This window comes from Sminthopsis crassicaudata, chromosome 1 (genome assembly GCF_048593235.1).
Source record: "Sminthopsis crassicaudata isolate SCR6 chromosome 1, ASM4859323v1, whole genome shotgun sequence".
In the NCBI taxonomy this organism is placed as follows: Eukaryota; Metazoa; Chordata; class Mammalia; order Dasyuromorphia; family Dasyuridae; genus Sminthopsis; species Sminthopsis crassicaudata.
The window spans coordinates 335,658,459-335,677,615 of NC_133617.1; the positions used below are offsets into that span (position 1 = coordinate 335,658,459).

Sequence of the window (19,157 nt, forward strand, 5' to 3'; positions counted from 1 at the left end):
CTCCTGCCAAGAGAGAGCTCCAGCTTGGCTCTTTTATACCTAAAAGGAGATTGTGGGTGGTGCCAAGTTATTGGTGGGCTTTTCATATAAGGAAGAAACTGTTTGTGTGGGCTGAGAAAACCCAAGCCAGCTCAGATCTGGTAGGATATTCAGCCATGGGGACTGGGAAATCAGAAAGGAATCTTAAAGGGACCTCAACCCCTATCACTTTCAACTTTACATACTTAAGGAAGCTTACAGATTTTTCTTTCACACTAATTTCTTTCATTCTTCCCCTTCTTTATGCTCACAAAGCCAAAATGTTTTGGAGACTTTTTTTCCTGTTGTAAGAGTGTTAGGATTTTTACAAGGTGCTAAGTCACTGGAATTAATAGAGACAATTGATTTGATCCTACAAGGAGATGTTATGGGCCAGAACTTGAAACAAGGTACTGACTGGAATTGAGGAGACAATGATTAAATCTAATTTAGCATTGATTTAATCCTACAACAAATAATGGTTTCCTAGTGATGAAATGATTGGTGTATATGCCATATAAGTAAGAAACTCTCGTGGGACAAGCATACAGAAGCCCACAATCCCACACTTTTGGAGGCAGAGTCTGATTCATTCCCACATCCACCTTCATGCTGGCTGGAGGCTTTGGATTCAGAGGGAACTAGAGACTGAAGCTGGCTGGAGACATTCTGACAGGAAAAGATTCAAGACTTTGAAGACACAATATAGGATCTGGACTTTAACTCCTGGCTGCATTTTGGGATTATTGAACTGAAACTAAAACTAAGGCTGGCTCCAGAAGCTCCCCAAGAGATCTGCTCCCAGAGAACAATCACAATCTAGAGACAACAGAACTTTACATTCTGGTACCCAATGTGGGGCAAGGACTTTTGCTTATCCTGACTCTGGCTGATTCTGAGCCCTTCACAGAGTTAGCCCAGACTTTACATGAAAGCCTTCTGATTATATTCCTTGTTCCTAATCTTTCCTTTCTTTATCTACCCTGTAACATGCCAAATTATTTTCCTAGAATACAAATCTGAAAATATGACATCCTTGCTCTAGAATCTTAAGCCTCCTATTATCTCTGCAATAAAATAAAACTTCCCTAGCTTGGTAATAAAAGCATTGGACTTTTGCTTATAAAAGCATTGACTTTTGCTTATATCCTTAGGTTTATTCTATATTGCCCCATTTTATACTTATTATTCTAGCCAAACTGGTATCATTTTGTTCCCTGGACTTGACATTCTATCTCCTGCAGCCTGTACCCTCCAAAAATCAGTCACATAACTACTTTCCATTAATTTATATCTTAGAATCCTTAGTGGTTTTTGTTTGTTTGTTTGTTTTTGTTTTTGTTTTTTCAAGGCAACTGCATTTAAGTGACTTGCCCAGGGTCACATAGCTAGGAAATGTTAAGTGTCTGAGATCAGATTTGAACTTCTGTCCTCCTGACTTCAGACCTGCACCACCTAGTTGCCTTAGCTTTTTTCAAGGCTTATCTCAGATGTATCTACTAAAGACAGACTTCTCACATCCCCATAGAGAGATAATTTAACTCCATGTATTACTACCTTAGAAAGAGAAAGAGAAAGCCCAAGCTTAATTAAATAGACTAAAACTTATTTTTTGTATATCTGATTACATCACAATTATCAGAACTGGACATGAGAAGTCAGGACAGCATAAAGTCACTACATAAAGACAAAAGCTTGCAATTAGATAATAATGAATATTCAGCACTCCATTTTTATTACTATACAACTAAATATAATAATGAATTAATGAATCTTATTTTGTTAAACTCTAGTCTCATTGCCAGGAAAACATTGAGTTGTTTCTTTTTCTGTCTTGTTTAGCTACATGGACTATTAGCATAAGGAATTCTGGTAGCATGACTTTATCCTTTTATAATGCCTCCTTTCTGGGGGACTTATATAAGTCCTGCATAATTCATTTTTATCATTTTTAACCATGAGGGAGAGAAGTTGACTTTTCCAGAGGGACAAACTTAGTCATGGAAAGGTTGAGGATGTGAGGGTCTGAAGGTCAGCCAATAAATCAATTATAGAGCAACTGTGGCGGGAGCTCTAAGTCTTGTTCTGTATAAGAGGTAAAGGTCCCTTTATAGGTGTGTGTAGTCAAGTGCAGCCCTGAGGTCTGATGGGAGCTCACTAGAAGTCAGAAGATTTTATTCTGTTCCTATTTCTGCAATGAATTTATCCTCTGTCTTAAACAGGTCACTGAACTTCTTTCCTCCTTGGTTTCTCCTTTTTAAAATGGGCCATTAGTTTGCTACTCAGTATTGCTTGTAAAGGGAATTGGTAATGTTAGTTGTAAGATACAATTTAGATCATCTGGTAGAATTCAACTGTCTGAAAGCAAGTCGGAAGATTTGAGAGAATGGAAATCTTTTTGATTTTTGAGGTTAATCATATTGAGGTCAACCATTCTTTCTTGTCTACTTGATGTTAAGGTATGTTTTTATTTAAAAATATGTTCAATGAATTGAAGTGGTACAGAGAATACTTTAAAGATCACCAGATTTGACTCCATCAAAAGTGGGGGTAGTTCTTTCTTTGCTACTTAGTCTTTTGGGACTTAGTATTTTCATCTAATACAATCTAATCTTAAGGACAGAGACAGCTGTGCCTTTGAATCCACAATATTTAGCATAGTGGTCAGTGCAAGAACTTAAAAAGTACTTTTAATTTATTCATTAATCTATAAAATGTTTGGGCTGAATCTGTTGCTCTCCTAGGTCCCTTCTAGTTTAACAAATTTATGAAATTTTAGCTTTAATATAATTGTTTTTAAGTTTTTTTTTTTTTTTTTTTTTTTTTTTTTTTTTTTTTTTTATTCCTTAAAACTGAAAAGCACAATTATTACATTACTCAGCACAGAATGAATTTGTGTGCTCAGGCACTTCTCGAATGCCTAGTATTTGTCTAGCTTGTGTAATAAGTAGACTAAAGAATCTAAGGCTAATAACAGATGGAGCCTAATATTTGAATATCCAATCATATGTGTGTGTGTGTGTGTGTGTGTGTGTGTGTGTGTGTTTGTATGCATTGAGTATAACTAAGAGTTCATAGTGATGTTCTGATAAATATGTATTATGAGTCAAACTTTGAATGTGGAATAGTATGAAATCACTTTTAATTCTATAAATCATTATCCACTAGAGGTGGATTTCAATTAAAAAGGCAACCATTTTGTCCTCTGGTAATCTTGCTTTGCTCACATGAATTTAAATATGTTGATCTTACTTCCTATGGGATAAAAGTGGAAGAAATCTTTTAAAGTAAAAAGACAATTACTAGTGGCAAAGGCTATAAAGAGATAAATCTTTGACAGAATGTCCTTCATATGAGAAGATTGGGAAACTATATAAATAACTTGAAAAAGTTATACTTGAAATTATCATTGTTTGAAATAATTTTTAAAATGACTCTTTTCTGTACCAGTAGTAGGCCCACCCATTGTTAAAATCCTGAGCACTATTAAAGCACATTTTTAAGACCATATTTTTCTCATTGTTAATCATTTCTCATTGTCTAAAATGCTCTATGGAAAGTTCATTAACATGTTTATTGATATAGTCAAGACTTAGGTGATGTTGTTTTCTTGTTGTTGTATTAGATTCTTTGTATAAAGAAAATATTGGTGCCCAAGTGAGACCCCCAGCCACACTATTGCAAAAGAAATCCTGGAAAGTTGTTTTATTCTGGGAAACACTTTAGGAAGCTCAACAACTTCATTTAGGAAACTCAGGCAGTATTATTTTCCTATGTCCATTGAATGTTTATATAAGAAATAAGTACATTTAGCTTTACCCTACCCTCTCTGGAGCAAATTAAAGAAAACAATTTGGGCATGAAGAATGGGAAAAAATGAAGACCATGGCTGATAAATGAAGGAGAGGCTATAAGGTTAAATTATAGGAAAAAATATTACCTCTTTCATCCTGTTACTCCAATTTCTATTATTACTCTCTTATTTCACTCAGTCCCATATATTTTCCACCTCTCTTGTTCTTACCTGCATAATAAAAAGAAAGGGGTTATTTAGTTGAAGATGGCATAGGATCAAAGAAATCTATGGAGGATGGATTGGAATTCCATTTAATGACATGATTGTTCATTTAAAAACATAGTCATTTTAGCATGTGAAGTAAAAGTAAATAATATTAAGCAAGGGGGAAAAAATAAGGTAGGTATACAAAGCCAGTCCATAGTTATATGTTTAATAGAGTTTTATAAAGTTTTCCTTCATGTTTTAGGTGTGTATATATTAGTAATATATTAAAACAATATACTTGCAAAAAATATACTTTCAAGAAAATCTCTGGTCTCTGAGACCTTGCTCACACCACTGTGACTCTTTAATCCCCTAACCAAAGCTGTAGACTTAGGTTTGGAAGGGTCTTTAAAAGTAATCTTTAACTTTTTTTCTTTTATAGATGAAGGAAATGAGACACAGATTAGTTAAGTGATATGCCCAAAGTCACATAGGTTGCAAGGGGCAGAGTTGGGATTCCCAACAATGTCCTCTGACTTCACATCAAAAGATAACACTGAACCAGACTTCCTTCTCTGTGGGCTCTATAAACTGCTCTATCAAGCATGGCTCACTCCATTATAATCTTTTTTTACTTTTGTAGTCCTTTAGAATACTAATTTACATTTTTGCATTTTAATTTGAGTCATGACCAAGAAAATAGAGGAAGTAAGACATTTTTTCTAATGCTTGTAGAATAAACAACAACAACAAAAAAAGGTAATTTAGATGATAACTTTGTGTGTGTAAAAGAAAAAGCAACGTAGACATAGTGAATTTGTGGTTTTATGTGCAGTCATCTGTTTTTTTTTATTGTATTATGTTATGGAAAAGCTTGTTTTATTTTATAAATTAAAAATAAATAAATTTAGTTTTTAAAATACCCACAATAATATAATTTGACCAGAGATAAAGTGATTTTACTTATACTTGCTATTGTTGTTCAGTTGTTTTAGTCATGTTCAACACTTTGTGACTCCATTTTTTTTTTTTTTTTATGGCAAAGATACTGCAGTGGTTTGTCATTTGCTTTTTCAGATGCAGAAACAGGGTTAAGTGATTTGCTCAGGGCATACAGCTCAGAAATACATGAAGTTCAATTTGAATTTGGATTTTCTTGACTCCAGGGCTAGTATCTATTTTGTCACTTACCTGCCTTGTAAGCCAAAATATTTCTAATGAGGTAATACTTTATGAATCAACAACAGAAAAGAATAATCCATCGTTCTTTTTATTTTATTTTTATTTTATAATTATAACTTTTTGTTGACAGTACATATGCATGGGTAATTTTTAACAACATTATCCCTTATACTCACTTCTGTTCCGATTTTTCCCTTCCTTCCCTCCACCTCTTCCCCTAGATGGAAAGCAGTCTTATACATGTTAAATATGTTATAGTATATTCTAGATACAATATATGCATGCATAACTGAATTTCTTGTTGCATAGGAAGAATTGAATTCAGAAGGTAAAAATAACTTGGGAAGAAATCAAAAATGCAAACAGTTTACATTCATTTCCCAGTGTTCCTTTTCTGGGTGTAGCTGATTCTGTCCATCAATTAATTAACAATTAATCCATTGTTCTTGCTGAATTCATTTGGTGTTCCTTCAGAAGCCCTCACATCCTCAAAAGATAGCATAATCCAACCTACATGCATGTGGCCTGAGATCTCTACAGCAGTGTTCTTGTGGTTGATGTCAGCATACTCTTACCCTGCTCCTGCCTTCAACCTATCGTTCTGTGACAGTAAATAGCAGAACTCTCACTTCACATCTCCCACAACTAAGTTGAAATTAAATATAACTTTTTCTCCCTCCCTTCTTCCTTCTTTCTTTTTTTCTCCTCCTCTTTCCTCTTTCATTTTCTTATTTTCTTTCTCTTTCCTCTACTACTTCTCTTCTTCTTTCTCTACCATTACTTTCACCTTTCCTTACTTGCCTTTATTTTTCTCCTTCTTTTACCTTTATTTTCCAGGGAGGCATTTTCTCTCCTTTTTCTTATTTTTTTTCATCTTCCCTTTACAATGTTTTCTTTTCCTTTCCCTCCTTCTCTCTCATCTCCTACCAACCACAGTCACTAACAGTTTATTAATTAATTAACTCTGCAGCATTATTAATTTTTTTAACATCTTGAGAAGACCTGATTTCATGAAAATAATGGGTACTTTCTCCATTGTATAGATAAAAATTCTTGAAAACGAACCTATAAAATAATCTTCATAAACTACTTTGACCAAAATATATATCTTGTTTGGCAACTTTGTGATGAACTTATCCAAAGTTTGTAACGATGAACTTATCCAAATTTGGATTGGTCCTGGGAAGACCTATTTTTAGTATATTATCAGTTCTCTACTGAAAAGACATTCCAGTTTGGTACTATCTACTTAAATTTGCATGTCACTATTTGACTTCAATATCATTTCATTTATTTGAAGTTATCAAAATGCTATTTTATTTTATTTATAAAGGTACTTTTTTCTTAAAGAAAGGAAAATGTCTTTCAAATGGAAGTAGATATTATTCTCATTAGATTTGAGTATATAGAGTGGTGAATTATTTTTCATGTAAGATAGATTTTCTAACATTGCCCTTTTTCATATCAAATTTATTTCATTTTTCTTTCATCAGTATATATCACTCTGTTATACTGTTCTCTTTAAGGGACTTATAAGAACTAGTAAAACTTTTAAAAATAGATTTTATATCCTTCTAGATTTACATAAGTCATTTGGCATTCATCATTAAATATGACAGTGATAAATGTATTTTTAGAAAATAGTTTGATTTGCTTCCATATTACATATATAATCATGAGGATGATTTCATATTTATATAGAGTTCAATTTCAAGTTCAAATTCAGTGCTAGGACATTTACTAGTGTACAAGTTGCTTAACCCTATTTGCCTTAATTTCCTCATCTAGTTTCTTCACCTGTAAAATTAGCTGGAGAAAAAAAAAAAAAGCAAACTACTCTAGTAGTGTTGCTCAGAAAACTGCAAATGAAATCATCTTCTACAGATGTTATTTATCATAAAGTACCAACTTAGAAACTTAACTCATAAAGAGTTAAGTAATGATGTGATATAAGGTATAGGGCAAATTTAGAAGCTCACATGTATATAAACATGAAAACAAGTACAGCATATTAGAATACTAGCATCCATTTGATTTGTATTATTTAGCATATAGAGGACAAATGATGGATGTCACAGATTTGGAAGACATCTTAAAATATCTTTAGATAATAGGAATGTATATGTCTCTCAAGATGATGAAATGTCCACAGAATCACAAAATCCCAAAACGAGGTAGTCTGGCAGGGATCCTCAAACTGCGGCCTGCAGGCCAGATGCGGCCCGCTGAGGACATTTATGTGGCCTGCCTATGGCAAAATCAGACCCGAAGTGATGTTCGACCTAAACTTGAGTTAGCAATACACACTTCTGGCACTGGGCTGAAGTGGAGGAGACAGAGTGTGAGACGCTCCAACAGTCTGAGGGACAGTGAACTGGCCCCCTGTTTAAAAAGTTTGAGGATTACTATGAGGCTTTTTAGTGCAAACCTTACTCTTCCAAACAAGAATTCTCACAAAATTTCCAACAAGCCATCATCTAAGCTGTGCTTAAAGAATTCCAGTGATGAGGAGCTCATACCTCTGAAGGAAGCTGCTTTTACTTTTGACTAATTATTACTAGAATTATTATTAATTATTAGAGAAATTTTGGTCTCATTAAATTTAAAACTGACTTTCTACAACATCTTCCTTTTGTTCCTAGTTCAGTCTTTTAGACCCAATAAAAATATTTGATAGATATCAATCCTTCTTTTCTATGAAGCTATTTAAATACCCCAAAACAGCTTTCATGCTCCTTCAAGTCTTTTTCTGATTAAACATGCTCATTTCCTTGTATGATATTCTTTTAAGGACATACAGTCTTCTGCTTTTCTTCCTCAGTATAAGCTCCTTTGTTAATGCCCTTTCTAAAAGTTAGTGACTAATTGCTATATAAAAATATTTTGCACATGGTTTGAATAGGATGACCAAGCCATGAGTATGACTTTGCATCAGAAGATTTTGATCTTTCACAGCTATGACATAAATTAACAATTAACTATTGAGTTTGCAAACCATTGAAATCATAAGGTAATTTTCGTATACCAATTGTTATCTACCTTTCCTGTTTTTTTGTATTTAGCAGTTGCATTTTTTTGACCCTAGTGAAGGTCTTCATTGTTAAGACTGTTAACTTTCCATCTTATTAGATCTCTAGTATACATACACACCTTATAATTGTAATTCATCAAAATTATCAAAATATTTTGAATGTTGATTCTGTCATTCAGTAATTTCTCCCCTGTTTCCTGTCATTCATCATCTATACCCCTATCTGAATCATTGAAAAAATGGGAATTAATGTGGTTCAGGAAAAAGAGCCTTGATTTTGCAGTGCCCTTAGTATAAATACTACATTTGTAATTATTCACCTTCACCTTCAATAAGACACTCAGTTTCTCTGGGAGCTTAGTTTCCTCACATATGGAATGACAAACTTAGACCAAATTACCTGTAAGCTCCTTCCATTTTTAGAAATGGCCTCCTAAATGGAACACTACTATGCTAAGGATGGAGTTCTTTCCTTAAGATGGTCCTATTCCCTACTGAGATCAGTACATTAATCATTATAATGGCACTGAAGCTGATCTAGTGGATGAGGCTCTAGAATTGAAATCTGGAAGAACTAATTTTAAATTCTGGCCCATATATTTAGCCAAGATACTCAATGTCTCTTAATCTTTACCCTAATCTTAGAAATTTAAGGTTAGAAGTTAAGATTAGGGATAGAGAGAAGAAACTGTTTCCTAAGGTATCTTTGATAACCGTGACTAAAAAACGGGGCATCCTATTGCTGACCTGGCTATGAGATATTTTGAACCTCAGATAAATTGCTCTACTAAATGTAACTTATTTCCTGATGAAAATTCAGATTTAACCATGTATGTATGTGTATATATGTTTATGTATACATACATGTATATAGATGTGTGTCTGGTACATAAATATGTATGTTTTTTTTTCCATGCATCCATTTATTTATGTGTAATATCTTCTGATAGAAGACACCCTGATTTTTGCTTGAGTGAAATCTTTTTTTTTTTTTTTTTCCCCCTCTGAGGCAATTAGGGTTAAGTGACTTGCCCAGGGTCACACAGCTAGGAAGTGTTAAGTATCTGAGATTGTACTCAAGTCCTCCTGACTTCAGGGATAGTGCTCTATGTACTATCACCCCCCAACCCCCTACCCAAGTGAAATCTTGATAAACTTTTTTGGCTTTTGGTATTGGCCCTTTTGAAGTAATCACAAATTATCTCTTTAATAATGATAATCCTTTTAATAATAAAAGGATTTTTCGCAAGAATTCAGTGGTTCTGGTCTCTCCTTTGCCAGTTGGTCTAAAAACATTTATCAAGCATCAGATTTGTGCCAGCTTACCAAGTATTGAGCACTTATTTGAAAACTTCCCTTCCCCCTCCTCTCTCTCTCCCTTCTCCCCATCTCTTTCCTCTCTTTTTCCCTCCCTACCTCTTTCCCTCCCTCCTTCCCCTCTCTGTCTCTCTGTCTCTCTCTCTCAATCTCTCTTTCCCTCTCCCCACCCTTTGTCTCTCTCTCTGTCTCTGTCTCCCTCTCTCACTTCTTTTCTTTCTCTTATCTGAGTCTCTCACTGTTTTCCTGCTCTCTCCTTTTCTTCTTTTCCCCTCCTCCCCTTTCTCTCTCTTGCTCTCAAATCAGGATACTTCCTCTACTCTTGTCCTCAGATCCTCTCCAGTGTTTTTGTTTTTTCTAAGATGTTTTCAGAGATCACTATCAGCAATTAAAAAAAAAATTCAGCATCATTTCCTTTAGTACCCTGGGGTATAGCTCTTCAAGGTCTGTGGAGAAGTTAGCTAGTTATTCATTTGCATTTATTTTGTATTTAGGTTCCCAGTTAACTATTGTTATTCTCTTAATTAAAAAAAAAAAAAAAAAAACAAGCCAACAAAATCTAAAGGTTGGAGGTATTAGAATTTGAAAGCTTGGCAATACTTTTAAGAGGGAATTAAAGTCTTGATTTAGGCTTTAGGATTGATTTTGTTTCTATATATCTTTTGTAGAGGTTTGTGACTCTTGAAACTTTGGGCTCCTTTAAAGTATATTTGAGTTTTTTTTCAGGTGTTATTAATACTCTCAGACATTAAAGAAATTCTCTATAGAGCAGGGTGTGTTGAATACCTTATTTTGTTCCAATGACATGTATGAACACAGACTGTGTTAAAGGGTAGTTAAGAGTGTTGCTTGGGCCTGTTATTTCATGGTGGGATAGGCTGATGAATATCTTGTTGAATATGCTGAAACTAAAGAAGCTGTTTCCAAACCACAGAGTTCAGTAAACAGAATGAGAGAATATGCAGGGGACAAATATTGTGTGGCATTCATTCTTTCTAGTCCTTCAGGTGGCCTAAACATCCATGGGATTTAGTAATCCATTTAAATGGATATGCATAGCGTTGTTATATAGCTAGCTCATATATTGACATATTTGTGGTGTTTCATAGACAAACTCCAAACCTTTATACAAGCCTGCCACCAGGTGACTTGTGAAAATGTTCACTGTACGTATGCAGAAAATATTCTGGTTTCTATACTTGAAATGGGGAACAATTTAGTTTTTTTCAATATGCATTGTTGGAATGCAAGATAATTCTTAATAAAATGATAAATTTTTGTAAACAAATTCTCATCCAAAATAAATGTTTAAGAAAGAAATGTAATCTTATCATTAAATAGTGTAGTACAGTGAGTACAGATAATTGTTTTAGAGTCAGAGAATCTTGGTTCACATCTCAACTCTATTACTACTGATTGATCTCTGTATCTCTGTTTAGGTCCTCCTTTGAAAATAAATGGCTGAAGTTGTATGACCTCTAAATTTTTTCCAACTCTAAAATTCTTGATCAGAATTAATAACTATGAATAAAAACTATAAATTAGAAGTTCACTATTTTATATAATTCAGTGAGTGTAGTTAAGATTTTTAATTTTTTTTTAACTTTAGAAGATGATGCATGGACACATCATGAGATAATGAGGAAATCTGAAGTGAGAAGAAATGATCTGAATTACAGTTGTGTGCAGTCTGGGGCTGGGCCTAGACAAGACTTCATATTTAAATGGAGCATGGCTTTAGATTGTTTCTTATTCCACTTTTGCCTCAGACTACAAGTAGCTTCATGGATTAACTAGAATGTCTGATCATCAGCTTTTACTTTCCTTCAGACTTTTCTGCTTCTTTAATATGTGTGTATACATTCACATATTCATATAAATTAAATGCCAACTATGTGCCAATTACTGTGTTAAATGTTAGACACTTATTTGAAGAATTTCCCTCTTTTAAATCTGTCTGTGATGTGTTTGAGTTATAGCACCAAATAATGAGATTTAGGAGAGCAATTGGCACCAAATATTAGGGTTTAATACCAAATGTTGGGGTTTGATCATGTGAAGAATTCGCAAAATGTTCTCTTTAGCAAAAATACATTTATTTATGAAAAGAGATTGCAGAAAAAATGAAGAAAAACAAGAGATACCAAGAGTGAAGACAAGTTCCCTAGTGGAACTCACAATTAACCTGGAGAAAGGGAATACAACATGAAGTAGGAATAGTCAATTGACTGGCAGTCTAAATCTATAGAGACATTTAGCACCCTTAAACAGTTAGCTAGAAGAAGGAGAAAGACACCATGAAGCATGGTGAGGGGATAAGAAGACACCATGAGGCAAAATGCCTTGGCAGACTGACCCAAAAGGATTCAGCCAAGATGGGATGGGCCATGGACAGACATAGGGAAAAATTTAACTTTGGGGATTTAATATAACTTTTCTTTTTGGTTATATACAGTAAGGTGGGGTAGGACTTTAAGGTTGAGCTGATCTCCATCAGTGCCCTTCCTTGCTTGCTTCACAGAGTAATTTATCAGTTCTTCAGGTTTTCTCTGCCAATTTCACCTAGTGACCCACTACCTTATCATCTATATAAAGATAAAAAGCAAAAACAAATCTATACACAGATATATATGCACATACACACACACACACACATATATATATATATATATATATATATATATATATATATATATATATATATATAATTCTTTTTCTATTTTAATGGAAATCCTAGTTCTAAAAAAAAAAAAAAAAAAAAAAAGGTCCTAAACCTTATAATTAAGTTATTTCTTCAATAAGATGATGTTCTAGTTTTTAGGGGAGTGCCAAAAATTAGAGGGAAATAATTATTCTCATTAAGATCCCAAAGATGAAATATTATGTCTTCATTTGAGTGTTGCTGAGAGAATATCAATTGGAACAATAAGGAATAAGCCAAATTGCTTCTCAAAACTACTTCTAGTCTGTTATATAGTAGTACCAATCATTGAGATTTGTTTTCATCTTACCTTGGATATTTTTATGCCCTTGGGATTGAGAGGATTCTATTATATTATCTTATACATTTACTGCAAATTTTGAAATCCATTATTCAGTTGAAACAGTGGGATTAATGATTTTAGAACACAAATATAATTACTATTAATTGTAGAAATGTGTGTGGACATTTTACAAATTGACTTATAGACTGACAGACTTAAAATAAGTTAAATTAAAATGTTGTGGGTTAAAACTAGCAATTGATGTAAAATTTAGATCATGGTTTATTTTAATTTGCTTGTGATAGCTAAGGAATGAATGTATTTTCCTTGCCATAGAACTATTTCACTGGAGGATCCTGAAAGTGATATTATATGTGGAAGTTGTTGTAGCTAAGGGAAATAGAATTTTGTTTTTGAGAGTTTTCAAAAAATTATTTTATCCTGCTCAGTAGACTTAGTATATAATGTGAATGATGACAGAGGAAAATTTAGCTGTTAGCATTGGATGAGGTCTTGAGTTTGAATTCTGCCTCTTCTACCAAGTATTAGGAGTAATCTTGGATGAGTTATATATGTACATACATATATATACATATATATATGTATGTATATATATTGACCTCAGTTTTCTTATCCTTCAAAAGAGGGGGTTGAACTCAATAACCTTTAATTTCCTTTGTAGGAACTCCATAATCTTTCACTTGTCTTGAAGCTTTAAATTGTTTATAATTATTTGGAATTATGCTCATCATAGAGCCAGATTTGGAAAAAATTACCATAGGATACACTCATACACTGTAGGCAGGGATTGAATTATTAAATATAAATTCTGCTTATCACTTATGAGCTTGTGATTTTGTGCTAAAATGCTTTTTTGTATTGATAGGAAACCCTATTTTGATAATCACCCACAGTTATAACTTCACTAAATTGAAGCTATAAAGACTATGATAATGTTGGTATATTTTAGGAGTAACTAAAAAGTGTCATAAAGCTCTTTGAGGATTAGTCATTATGCAGATGTTATATAATCAAACATTTACATTATGAGAAGGAATATGTGGACTCTGGATAAGAATTTAGATTCCAGAGATGCATATTTTAGAGGAGACATTCCCTTTGGCTGACATATGGCATTAAATACATTATCTCTGTTGGAATTTAGTAGTCTATGCAGTAAAATGTGAGACAGCAGACAAGGTTGTTATATTTTCATAGCTGAAGTAAGATGGCCAAGCACTAGGGCACTGCCACATTGGCGTCACCCATCTGTTTTTGTGCCTGCTCAGCTCCTTTTCTCTCGCTCTCTCCTCAGAATCACACATCTCTATCATGGATCTTTACCATCACAGAAAGTGAAGATTCCTACTTTAAAGAGAGCTTATAAACAAGAACTTAGTATACATATTTAAGGAACAATATGACTATGCACAAAGCATGGAATTTGGCAGCAAGGATAAGGTTTTTTTTTTGTTTGTTTTTTTGGTTGTAACTGAGCCTTTATTAATATCATTAAAATAATAGAAGGGAGGGAGGGAGGAAGGAAAGAAAAAAGAAACATAGGGAAAGAAGGAAGCAAACAAGCAAAGAAGGAAAAAAGGAAGGGAAGGAAGCAAAGAAGGAAAAAAAGGAGGAGAGGGAGGAAAGAAAGAAGGAAGAAATAAAGGAAAGGACAAAAGGAAGTAAAGAAAGACTTATTGGGGGCTTATTATATGCTAAGTACTTTGCTAAGAATTTACTAATTTTTTCTCATATAATCCTTATAACAATCTTGGGAGGTAGGTGTTCTTGTTATTTGTATTTTACAGCTGAGAAAATTGAGACCAGCTGAAATTAAATGATTTGCTTAGTAAGAGAGGTAATCATGTGAGGTAAGATTTGAATTTTAGTCTTTCTGACCTAGAGCTCAGTGCTTTCTATCTATGGTGCCATTTAAGTACATATGTCTAGATGATTCAATGTTACATATATTTTTATATCAGGATATCTTGGATAATCAATCAGTAAGCATTTTAAGAAAAATCATACCTTTACACTGGTTTATTCATAAAAGCCCAAAAACATACCTTAAGTTTTAAGATTGTACACCTGGTTTGTGTGTTTATGTCTGTACCACTTATTATCCATCCATCTCTCTGAATATATGTTAATCTACTAGCTGGCCCTAATTATGAATGTGCACATATAAATAACTGACATTATATACCTGTCTGGTGACTGGAGCCTCATTGCTATTTTGGCAGAGATTCTTAACCTTTTCTGTGAATTGGGTCACATTTGCAATCTGGTGAAGACTATGTACAACTTCTCAAAAATGTTTTTAATGTATAAGTTAAGATGCAAAGAATTACAGAAGAAAAACATTGAAATGTGTTGATCAAAGTATCAAAAAGTCCACAAATTCATAAGCTCCAGTTTAAGACCCCTTTTACAACCCTTCTCTCCTTTTTAACCACTAATTAGCTCCTTTCATCCACTTTATTCTTGCTACTGGAAAGATAACTATGGCGATGTTCACCAAATAAGTTTTCATTCACCCTGGCACCATATTGTCTCCCCAAAGCAGTGAATGAAACTACTTTAGTTTTATTTGTGTTTTCAGAGAACTTAGAGACACTCCTTAGAACTAATAAGAGAATTTGTGTCAGTTTATTTAAATGGAAGTTTTCTTTTTAAACAAAAATGCATGATAACAGATATGTCTTTCATGACATGAGGCAGTTCACTGGTACAGTGAATAGAGTGCCAGAATTAATGAAAGGAATGCTTCTCTTCCTGAGTCAAATCTGGTCTCAGATACTTCCTAATTAAGTGATGCTGGGTGAGTCACTTGTGCCTTACTTTCCTCATCGGTAAAATGAGCTATAGAAGGAAATGACCAACTCCAGTGTCTTTAAAAGAAACCCCAAATGGGAACACAAAGAATTGAACACAACTGAAAACAACTAAACTAAACGGCAGCTTTCATGGCATATTTTAATATGAAATCATAGGATCATAGAATAAGAGCACAAGGACTTCAAAGTCCGTCTAGCCCAAATTGCTCATTTTAAAGATGAGGAAACTGAAACCCATTAAGTGGCAGGAGAGAGACACATGAGCTCAGGTTCCTTGAATTTATCCAGTACCCTTTCCACTGTACCTTGATACTCCCTTTAATATGGCTACCTATGTTGGCTCTTCTGGAAATTGATTTATCATGTAAAAATAATTCATTTCATTAGTGATAGAAATGAGTTAAGCAAGAATCCACCTATTCTGATTTTATCTGAACCTATAACCATATCTTCTCTATAGTTACCTGCTCTAAAACAGGTAGATTAGGTGACCTTAATGACGAATAGCCTCATGCTAGATTTTCAGATTCTTACATCTAATAAAATTATGCCAAAAAAGAATTTTGCTAGGTCAAAGAGTCCCTTTCTGGATTTTTAGATGAGAAAATGTCTTCTACCACTCACCAATTTGTTGTAATTTCTGCCTTTATATTGGAGTGTAGAATATTAGAATGGCAAGAATGAAATAATATGCATTAAAATGTAATTGCAGATTCTAATCTCATCTTTATGTTTACCAAAGTTTCCTTTGTACTGCTTTCACACTTATTAGCAAGGAAAAGCAGCAACAAACTTTCTACAGAGCTGGATTAAGAAGAAATTTGCTTCAAGTATATAGTCAAATGTATAGGTTTTGACCTTTACTTGAGCATCAAACCTCAAAGCCAGCATTTTCTTTCCTTGAAAGCATTTGGAATTGCACTATTTACTGTTTCTGGTTCTAATTCTGAAGACACAAATGCTACTTGTCCAGAAGCTATGTGCCTTCTCACTTTACCTGCCATGGAGAACATTTTGCTTGATTCTTTGAAGTATAATTCACTGGCTTAAGCTAATAAATATTATTTTTTGTTTTGTTTTGAGAAGAGGAGCACATATAATTTCCTTAACCTAGTAGAGAAAGAATAGAGTACTTAAAATATTGGGAAGCTCTGTGTTTCAAAATATATTTACTGTTGATTCATCATTGATTTATATAAATCCTAGTAGCTTTGATTCATCACTTGTGAAATGTAAATTACTAATCTCATTTAGACATATTGAACAGATAATTAATCTCTCTTCATTCTCCAAAACTCCTTTTTCTAACCTGTTTCCCTTCTTACCTGTCCCCTCTCTTTGCTATAGATGGCATTAGGATTCATTGCTTAATATCATTGTAATTCATGACAGTGATTAATAATTCCTTGCATCTACAACAGTTTGTAATATTCTCTTCTATCAAATCCAAACCCAACATAGAACTCATCTCTTTTATGAAACCTTCCTAAGTAACTCATTTCTTCAGTTTTCTTTTTAACTCTTATCCATAAATCTATCCTTAGGATATTTTTTCCTCAAGCTCTAATTTTTCTTTTTGCTTAGTGGGTACATTTTAAATTGTTTTGTGGGATTCAACTTATTGGATTACAACTTATATTGGATTTAACATATTTTTAGCATATTTAACATGTATTGGACTACCTGCCATCTGGGGGAAGGAGTAGAGGGAAGTCGGGGATAATTTGGAACAGAAGGCTTTGCAAGGGTCAGTGTTAGAAAATTGCCCATGTATATGTTTTGCAAATAAAAAGTTTTAGTAAAAAAAAATTATATATATATATATATGCATATATATATATATATATATATATATATATATATATAGGAAAGAAAAAAAAAGGCATAATACTATCTAATATGATCCTTTCATTTTAGTCTGTTCATATTGATCCCTTTCCTGGCTTCTGTCAAACTCAATTAATCACAGATACCTCTACTTATCTCACATATTCCTATCTGGAATATTTCTTCTAATTCATCTGCCTAGTGTATCAATGCTGTTCTGATGTTATCTCCTTTAGAAAATTTTAATTGCTGCTTTCAAAGGAAATGAGATCTAGAGCTGGAAAGGACCTCAGTGGCCACTTAGTCTAGAGCCTCATTTTACAAATGAGTAAACTGAGGCCTAATACGGTTTAGTAACTTTCCAAAGGTTATACAGGTAGTAAGAATCTTCATGAACCATTCACATGACATTTTGAATGTATTTATCCATTATCCTCTAATTACTCATGAGAGATTAGGGACACTTCTTTCACCAACAAAAGTGAAACAATTATAATAATAATCCAGATAATTCTGTTTCTTATATTTTTCTTATTTTATGTTCGTTATTTGTGCTTTTGTATTTTCTTCCTGTTAGATTGTTAATTTCAGTAGGAAAAGTTTATATTACTCATATGTTTCATGTTTCCACAGTGAACTAATGAAAGCAGGTGCTTAATAAATATTTGCTTGTTGAGTTGAATCATTGCCAGACCAAATGCAGATATGAAGGAAAAAGGAAAATACATAACTGTCCTTGACTATTTTTCTAAGGAAAATTTAACTTTTTCTGTTATTGAGAGCTCTGTTTTCAATTTTCACCATGACCAAGGCAATCATTTCTTTAGAAATGATGAAATCCACTGCAGAAGTGTTTATAACATGAGTTGGATTGAATTGAATTCAAATCAGTAATCTGATCTTTGTGCTTCTTCTTTCTTTAGATCCTGAATTTTTCCTTAGAAATATTTTTTTTCTTTTCAGAGTATCAGTTGGAGCTGACATAAATGGTATCATTATTTTTAACATTTAATTTTTAAATATTCATAAATATAGTTATAACCAACCTAAGTTGTGCTGCAATGATTGATACTACTTGAGGTGACCTCATGTCATCTTCTCAGGCTATGCTAAAAAAGCATCAGCTTTAGCCATTCTAACTAAACTATAAAGGCTTCGCTTATTCACTTATTATTCACTAGTGAATGCTTTTCTTTTGAGGATATGCTTGGCTAAATTTATAGAGGTTTTTAATCAGATTGGCTATAGTCTTGAAGTTTTTCATCCATAGCAATCCTTGAAGGCTATTGACTGGGTCAACGAGAGTTTATCATCTGTGTGGGAAGTATTCATTCCCATAAAATCTTAGATTTTCAAAATATTGAAGCAAATATGTTCATAAGTGTGTCCATTCAAGGGAGTCATTTAAGTGAAATGATAAAATGAAATTTGAAAAATGTTTTTTGTTTTTTTTTAATTCTGACATAAAGTAGTCCTCTAAGCAAATTGCTATCTTAAGTGAGTACATTTGGAGTCCATATATTTCAAGTACATTCAATCTATGCTGATTCTCAGATTATTTGATGACAACCTATTTAACAACAATATTAACTTATTTTAGTGAAAACTTACCTGTTAAGCTTTGATTTTCTGGAAAAGTGAGCTGTGAGGAAATTAGCTATGACTAGCAAAGCAGTCCATAGTTAATACTATATTTGTAGTAGTTTTAAGGATAGTTTCAAAAGTCTACCTAAGAAATAATATATCTGACAAAGATTAAAACACCTTTATACCTTGTTTGGGACCTTGACCCTTACCCAAATACTCAAATTAAAATCAGAGACTCTCAAGGTTAAAAGCAAAAAGGGATTTATTATGATCTCCCAGGAAAGGGCAACTCCCAGCAGACAAGATGTCAGTAGAGGAGTGCAATGTCCAAAGTGCAAAAGCAGAATTATATAGACCCTATTAAAAGCCAC

At 33.3% G+C, this 19,157-nt stretch overlaps 1 protein-coding gene and 1 long non-coding RNA gene across 4 annotated transcripts in view; one reads left to right on the forward strand and one right to left on the reverse strand.

Moving 5' to 3' along the window:
• The window catches only part of SEMA5A (semaphorin 5A), a 623,550-nt gene that overhangs the window by 162,215 nt on the left and 442,178 nt on the right, over nt 1-19,157 (forward strand). The window lies entirely within an intron of this gene.
• The window catches only part of LOC141549530 (uncharacterized), a 165,439-nt gene that overhangs the window by 115,867 nt on the left and 30,415 nt on the right, over nt 1-19,157 (reverse strand). The window contains exon 2 of the long non-coding RNA XR_012484375.1: nt 3,959-4,042. This is a non-coding gene — a long non-coding RNA (uncharacterized LOC141549530). The remainder of the gene's footprint in view (nt 1-3,958; nt 4,043-19,157) is intronic.